We start from the raw sequence: 8,420 nt of genomic DNA on the forward strand, positions 1-8,420 counted from the left end.
GACCCCATTGAATCATGACTCGAACCTCAAGGATGCAGAATAAATTACGTGTTCTTCTATCCGTCCCTCTTTTTCTCTCTGAGGACCAGCCGAATGTCCTTACTTAACTAACATAACCTTGACAGATTATCCTAACCTTAACCTCTTACTCGTATTCTAACCAAAAACCTAACCCCTAAGACTGGTATAAAGTTTCCGTGGTTCCAGGGTTTGCTTTATACTTTAAATCAGGGATTTTAGGGCTCCCACATTAATAAAAAAATTTTTTACACACACCTCACACAGACAAATATATATATTCTTTGTCTTTTTCTCTCCACTCCATGCCTCTTCCTCCCCCCATTGCCCTCTCTTACTTTCTCTGCTCTCCCACTACTTTACACATTTAGCAACCCTTCATAACCAAGGGTTATTAAAGACTGATATAGCATAAACTTCAAGACCAGGGTTAGACAACCATTTGACTTGTGTGAAAGCAGTAATTCTCCAGCTACATTACGCAACGGTAGATAAAACCATTCAGAAGATGTTTGCCTCGGAAATATATATCACCCTTTAAGTAGCTTTAAACCACGGGGATGGGAGACATGGCACAAACTTTTCATTTGGATTTTCAATATCCAGCCGGGGAAATTAATCCCTGTATTCACACCCAAAGTCTTCCAGGGGCTCTGTTTCACTTTGAGATTATCACGACTCTGACATAGTGAAGGCGGCCATCTTGAATTTCAGTTTTGAAAGCCTGAGGCCTCCGGGCGAGGAGAGGCAAGGCTGTCTGTGCTGTGTAAGACGACACGCTAAGCGGATTTAGGAGAAGAAGTCAGGGTCTCTAACTGGGACTAAATCATGTTACACCACGGCTGGAACATCAATGGCACCTAAACAGGCAATGTATGGTCAATGTAGTGCACTACTTTAACTGGGGCCCGTAGCACAAAGTAGTGTACATTGTAGGGATTAGGACACCATTCAGGGCGTAGACATCGTCTCTCAATCTCTGTCTTGATTTCTCAAACCATCACTCTGTAACTCTCTTGTTCTATCCCTGTCCCTCTCTCCATTTCTCTCCTTCACTCCGTCTCTCTCTCTCTCTCTCTCGCTCTACATTGTGGCTGGAGGAAACCAGCTTGCGCGCCGTGAAGTGAGGCCGGTGGCGTAAAACCGCAGCTTTTCCTTTCACGAGACCCGGAGGGTTTGACGTAGTCACATACCCCGATTTAACCAGGTGCGCGGACGGAGAACACGTTCCTATCTGCGGCGTAGACCGGGGCTTTTACGCCACGGCAGGGGGCTCCGGTCCGCGGTAGAGGTGGCATGAAGGCCTGGGGTGCCGAGGTGGGGGGGAGAGTGGACACCCCACCACCCACTGTTGGTCAGCAGCCCTGCCGGGGAAGATTCTTGGCAGCAGGCATAGAGACAGTAGCAGCTGACGGGGGTTGGCTGGGGTGGTGGGGGGGGTAGACGACCCCTCAGGAGATGGCGCAGCGGTCAGGTCTTACATCGCTAAGGCTGCTGGGGAAGGTAAAAAATGTTAAACTCCAGGAGGTTACAAGGCCCCAGTGACAGTGCGTTCTGGGGTCAGGGGTTCAGAGGTTATCGCTGGGAAAAGGTAGTGCGGGGGGGGGCTCTATCAACTGACAGCTCCTTAAAGGTCAGGGGGCCTCAAGCGGAGAGTTCTACACAGAGCCTCTGCCCCCCCCAGTAGCTGGTTGGTTCAGGCTGATGTGGGAGTTGAGTTGGGGTATCTGTTTGGTGCAATGACCCTCCGTCATGTGTTTTGAGTAGGTGTCAGATCACGACCGTTCATTAGTTTTTCGGTTTCAAGCAACCAATCTACAGTACATGTCATGGAGTCGTGACTGTCAGGGTTCATTAAGGGTTAACTCGTCATTCGCTCTCTCTACCTCCCTCCCTCCCTCCCTCCCTCTCTCTTTGCCCCCTTTCTTCTTGTACTGGGCCTCCCTCTGTCAGATCCCGCTATCCCTCCAACCCCTCCCCTCCCTGTCACCATCCACATTACGTTCTGTGTTTTTTAAATATCCACAGTACTAGCTCTCCAGGCTCCCCGAGCAAAGCAACAGCCAAATGAAAACAGAACAACATGACCACCCCTCACCTCTGGGTCACACCACTAACAGCCATGAGGTGAAAAAATTTTTTCGTTCCTTTTCTTCTCATGGCGGAGGGGTTGAGGGAAGATCGAATGCTTTCCTTTCTGGGGTTTGTGACACATTAATAACGGACGAGGGTCACGAATGCTGGAAGAGCACGCCGCTCAGACGTAACGCCACAGTTATAAATCCCCCACAAAGACTGTCACTGGAACTCTCCTCAGAACCACATGGCCACTACCACAGATTTAAAATCAATTTAAAACAACAGTTCAACAGACATTTTGTGTGGCCTAGGGGAATCCGGCGTTCACTGGAGGAAAAGTAAACCGGAAAAAAAGGGAATTCAAAGTCCACATTGCACCACATCGACTAACTCAGAGGATCCAACTAGATTAATGTATTTATTTAGAGTATCCCATTAGATTAATATGTTTATCTAAAGTATTCCATTAGACTCTTGCTTTTATTAAGAGTGTCCCATTAGATTTACATACAAAATACACACACAAAACAAAATACACACTAAAAACCAAAAATACACACAATCCTAATTGCAACCCTAACCGCAATCAACCGCGCCGGACTGTAACCCGAACTCTAAACCGAACACCTGGCGTTATTTTACCGGATAGCTTTGCCTGAGTCCACATTTAAACGTACATAAATGGCCTAGGGACCAGTTACCAGGGGGATGAGACCTTCAGCGGCCACAGGTAGTCAGGACAAAAGACAGCAACCTACAAAGGGACACATCGGATTGGTTGTTCAGACCACGACCACACACACACACACACACACACACACACACACACACTCTCCCCTCTGACAGAACACAGAAGCCTTCTCCTATTCACTCTCCCCACCACAGGTGTCTCCCCCCAGACCAGCCTCATCCACGTGAAAGGTGTCTCCCCCCAGACCAGCCTCATCCACGTGAAAGGTGTCTCCCCCCAGACCAGCCTCATCCACGTGAAAGGTGTCTCCCCCCAGACCAGCCTCATCCACGTGAAAGGTGTCTCCCCCCAGACCAGCCTCATCCACGTGAAAGGTGTCTCCCCCCAGACCAGCCTCATCCATGTGAAAGGTGTCTCCCCCCAGACCAGCCTCATCCATGTGAAAGGTGTCTCCCCCCAGACCAGTCTCATCCACATGAAAGGTGTCTCCCCCCAGACCAGCCTCATCCATGTGAAAGGTGTCTCCCCCCAGACCAGCCTCATCCATGTGAAAGGTGTCCCCCCCCAGACCAGTCTCATCCACATGAAAGGTGTCTCCCCCCAGACCAGCCTCATCCATGTGAAAGATGTCTCCCCCCAGACCAGCCTCATCCATGTCAAAGGTATCCCTTTATTAAGTTCAGTTGAATTTGGGGCCTATCACCGCCACAGTAAAAGCCTGTATCCTTCCTCACGGAACAACAAAAGCGTCTGGGGCAATGAGGACGGGACTCCTCGATATCATGGACTCGCGTACATACTCAACCGTGCTCACTGCTCCCATTCACAGTTTCCATTCGCAGGCTTATCACACAGACACACGGGCACAGACTGACACACACACACACACACACACAACTCTCTCTCTCTGTTATGGGCTATCATTAAACCAGGCCAATGTGGCAGGGCGGGAGGGCCTGATTCAATTAGACAGACATTATGCAGCACTTAACACTGCCTCCGTTCTGTCACACCGGTCTAACTGTCTAGAGAGGTGCAACACAGAGACAGGAGGAATGCCTGGGCAGGGGGAGGCGAGGGTGAGGTGTTGGAGAGGAAGGAGAGGGACGGAGGGATGAAACTCTGCTGGGAGTGGAGAGAGGCCAGCTGGCGTTTAGACGCGAGGAACAAGAAAGGGATCCTTTTAAACGTGTCGTTTGTCTTTGGGATTCAATCTAGGCACCGGTTAACCTTCCGCCTTTTCAGTTAATGATCAAATGAGAGGGAAACAAAGGGAGAGAGAGACAGCGAGAGAGAGACAGCGAGAGAGAGACAGCGAGAGAGACAACGAGAGAGAGACAGCGAGAGAGACAGCGAGAGAGACAGCGAGAGAGACAGCGAGAGAGACTGAGAGAGACTGAGAGAGACAGAGAGAGAGACAGCGAGAGAGACTGAGAGAGACAGAGAGAGACAGAGAGAGACAGAGAGAGAGACAGAGAGAGATAGGGGCGTCAAAGGTGTTTCATTGTGATACCTCCCCTAAACGTTGGCGTATCCTAAAACATTGTGTTTCACCAACAACATTTTAAGCTCTTGATGAAGGCTTGGGAGGCATCCGGCCAACGCTTATTAGAAAAGGTGTTTTTGACAGATACCGTTTCTACGTACGTTTGGCCTGCCTCTGTTATCAAAAGCCTCTGCTGTCATTCTCCACGCGCTAAACGGAGATTAAACAGGCTTACGCACAGTGCCCTCACATACTGTGTAGAAGAATGACAGGTACAAAGACAATGACTCTTCAGTCCTCGATGTGACCAATCCTGAGGAGATAAATCGAGGGAAGTAGGCGGAGACAGAGGAACACAGAGAGAGAAAGAGATAACGCAGAAACAGGTAAGGAGAGAAAGCAGAGAGAGACAGACAGAGAGACAAGGCACAGGGAGAGGATTAATGATACCTTTTAATAGCCACAAACATACAGCTAAAATCATTCCATGTCAGAAAATAACTATCCAGATAAGAATGAAGAACACTGTGGAAAGTCCGGTGTGTGTGTGTGTGGGCAGAGACACGCTTGGGCTTTCTAGCATTGTTTTCCTGGATTTTCACAGTTTCAATCCATGGATTTGTCACGGGATCGATAGGACACCACCACTCCTGAAGCTCTGTCTCTATCTCTCTAATCCCATTATCCGCGTATTCTGGCTTTCTGTGGCCTGATGGAGTCTTGTCGCATCAGCCCCGTAGCATCTCCGGCTTAAGATGCCATCGTGCCTTCGGTCAAACAGAAGCTTTCAAATCTTCCTGGGCCACGAGACACTAAAGGTTCATGAGCTCTTTATTGACCCCCCCGTAAACCCCTATGCGACCCCTGAGTGACCCCTATGCGCAAGGACGTCGATGACCCATCGGCGGCAGGTCTGATGACCGAGCTGTACGTGTCCACCTATGGGGAGGAGAGAAACGGACGGTCGCCGTGGCCACAACCTCTCCGTGAACGTCAGCAAGACCAAGGCGACAACTATTGACTTCAGGAAGCTGAAGAGGAAAATAAAAATACCCCCGAGCTACAGCGGAGAGTCAGGACATGCCACGGACCGTCAACCGCTGTCGACACCGGCTCCTCCTCCTGAGGCGCCTCAAACGTTCCACATCGTCGCCCCGGTACCCTGTCCAGATGATATCTGTTCGCCATCTACGGCGGGGCCGGCCGGAGGCTTCAGAGACGAGCGCGGATGCGGGGGAACGTGCCAGAAAGGTCCGACGGCAAGTAGTTGAGACTGACCGGAACATTCTCACACCACGCAAAGGCCTTCAGGAGAGTCAGCGACCACGCACGCGCACACGCACACCAGCCGCATGATGTCCATCTACCTGCGTCTGACGCAACGTTTCAGGACACGTGTCGGGGGAACACTGCATTGCTGTTGCCGCCCAGATCCCACTTCATGTCTTAAGAACGATTGTGTTTTCGGGGCTTTTACTAATTAATGGAATTGCTGGACTGATTTTGTTTTTTTCAGTTGCATTGTTTTCAGGGAACTGGCAAGTGTGGATGTTGTTTAGGGTTATGATGGTAATGTACCCCTTTAATGTGACACTGGAATGGATACAACTTACATTCTACCACTGCCTCACCATTCAAATAGGATTCTTGCATGGATGCAATATTTCAACAATGCTTAAATTCCACCTTTTATCAGAGTGATGGCTCCTTTCAGGTTGGACTGGCACAATGACAAATGACAGGTCACAGATCCAAAATGGCCATGTCATTACATCAAAATGATAGTTGATCCAAAATGGATGCCATTGATGGCATTTAAATGGGAGTTGTCACAGAAGAACTGGCTGTATACTGTTGTCTGGAAAGTAGTCAGTAAAAGCACAACTGATTACTCACCCCAAGGGCAAAACAACCCGGTGAGAAAGATGAATCACACGCAGGAAACAATTCCATTACTGGAGTAATGTTTGTAACATGGGAACATGGGAAACGTGATTAAAACGAGAGTGGGAGAGAGAGAGTCAGTTCTAGATGGATGGAGAGATGGAGAGAGAGGAAGAGAGAAAGTGTTTTAAATGGGGAGAGATATGAGGAGAGGGAGAGTCAGTGCTTGATGGTTGGTGAGAGGGAGAGAGGTAGAGAGTCAGTGTGTTAGATGGAGAGAGAGGAAGAGTCAGGGTGTTAGATGGAGAGAGGGAGAGTCAGGGTGTTAGATGGAGAGAGGGAGAGTCAGGGTGTTAGATGGAGAGAGGGAGAGTCAGGGTGTTAGATGGAGAGAGAGGGAGAGTCAGGGTGTTAGATGGAGAGAGAGGGAGAGTCAGGGTGTTAGATGGAGAGAGGGAGAGTCAGGGTGTTAGATGGAGAGTCAGGGTGTTAGATGGAGAGAGAGGGAGAGTCAGAGTGTTAGATGGAGAGAGAGGGAGAGTCAGGGTGTTAGATGGAGAGAGAGGGAGAGTCAGGGAGTTAGATGGAGAGAGAGGGAGAGTCAGGGTGTTAGATGGAGAGAGAGGGAGAGTCAGGGAGTTAGATGGAGAGAGAGGGAGAGTCAGGGTGTTAGATGGAGAGAGAGGGAGAGTCAGGGAGTTAGATGGAGAGAGAGGGAGAGTCAGGGAGTTAGATGGAGAGAGAGGGAGAGTCAGGGTGTTAGATGGAGAGAGAGGGAGAGTCAGAGTGTTAGATGGAGAGAGAGGGAGAGTCAGGGAGTTAGATGGAGAGAGAGGGAGAGTCAGAGTGTTAGATGGAGAGAGAGGGAGAGTCAGAGTGTTAGATGGAGAGAGAGGGAGAGTCAGGGAGTTAGATGGAGAGAGAGGGAGAGTCAGGGTGTTAGATGGAGAGTCAGGGTGTTAGATGGAGAGAGAGGGAGAGTCAGAGTGTTAGATGGAGAGAGAGGGAGAGTCAGGGAGTTAGATGGAGAGAGAGGGAGAGTCAGGGTGTTAGATGGAGAGAGAGGGAGAGTCAGGGTGTTAGATGGAGAGAGAGGGAGAGTCAGGGTGTTAGAGGGAGAGAGAGGGAGAGTCAGGGAGTTAGATGGAGAGAGAGGGAGAGTCAGAGTGTTAGATGGAGAGAGAGGGAGAGTCAGGGAGTTAGATGGAGAGAGAGGGAGAGTCAGAGTGTTAGATGGAGAGAGAGGGAGAGTCGGGGTGTTAGATGGAGAGAGAGGGAGAGTCAGGGTGTTAGATGGAGAGAGAGGGAGAGTCAGGGTGTTAGATGGAGAGAGAGGGAGAGTCAGGGTGTTAGATGGAGAGAGAGGGAGAGTCAGTGTGTTAGATGGAGAGAGAGGGAGAGTCAGGGTGTTAGATGGAGAGTCAGTGTGTTAGATGGAGAGAGAGGGAGAGTCAGGGTGTTAGATGGAGAGAGAGGGAGAGTCAGTGTGTTAGATTGAGAGAGAGGGAGAGTCAGGGTGTTAGATGGAGAGAGAGGGAGAGTCAGGGTGTTAGATGGAGAGAGAGGGAGAGTCAGAGTGTTAGATGGAGAGAGAGGGAGAGTCAGGGTGTTAGATGGAGAGAGAGGGAGAGTCAGGGTGTTAGATGGAGAGAGAGGGAGAGTCAGAGTGTTAGATGGAGAGAGAGGGAGAGTCAGGGTGTTAGATGGAGAGAGAGGGAGAGTCAGGGAGTTAGATGGAGAGAGAGGGAGAGTCAGGGTGTTAGATGGAGAGTCAGGGTGTTAGATGGAGAGAGAGGGAGAGTCAGAGTGTTAGATGGAGAGAGAGGGAGAGTCAGGGTGTTAGATGGAGAGAGAGGGAGAGTCAGGGTGTTAGAGGGAGAGAGAGGGAGAGTCAGGGAGTTAGATGGAGAGAGAGGGAGAGTCAGAGTGTTAGATGGAGAGAGAGGGAGAGTCAGGGAGTTAGATGGAGAGAGAGGGAGAGTCAGAGTGTTAGATGGAGAGAGAGGGAGAGTCAGGGTGTTAGATGGAGAGAGAGGGAGAGTCAGGGTGTTAGATGGAGAGAGAGGGAGAGTCAGGGTGTTAGATGGAGAGAGAGGGAGAGTCAGGGTGTTAGATGGAGAGAGAGGGAGAGTCAGGGTGTTAGATGGAGAGAGAGGGAGAGTCAGTGTGTTAGATGGAGAGAGAGGGAGAGTCAGGGTGTTAGATGGAGAGTCAGTGTGTTAGATGGAGAGAGAGGGAGAGTCAGGGTGTTAGATGGAGAGA

The sequence above is a fragment of the Esox lucius genome, chromosome 9, assembly GCF_011004845.1.
Source record: "Esox lucius isolate fEsoLuc1 chromosome 9, fEsoLuc1.pri, whole genome shotgun sequence".
NCBI classification, from domain to species: Eukaryota; Metazoa; Chordata; class Actinopteri; order Esociformes; family Esocidae; genus Esox; species Esox lucius.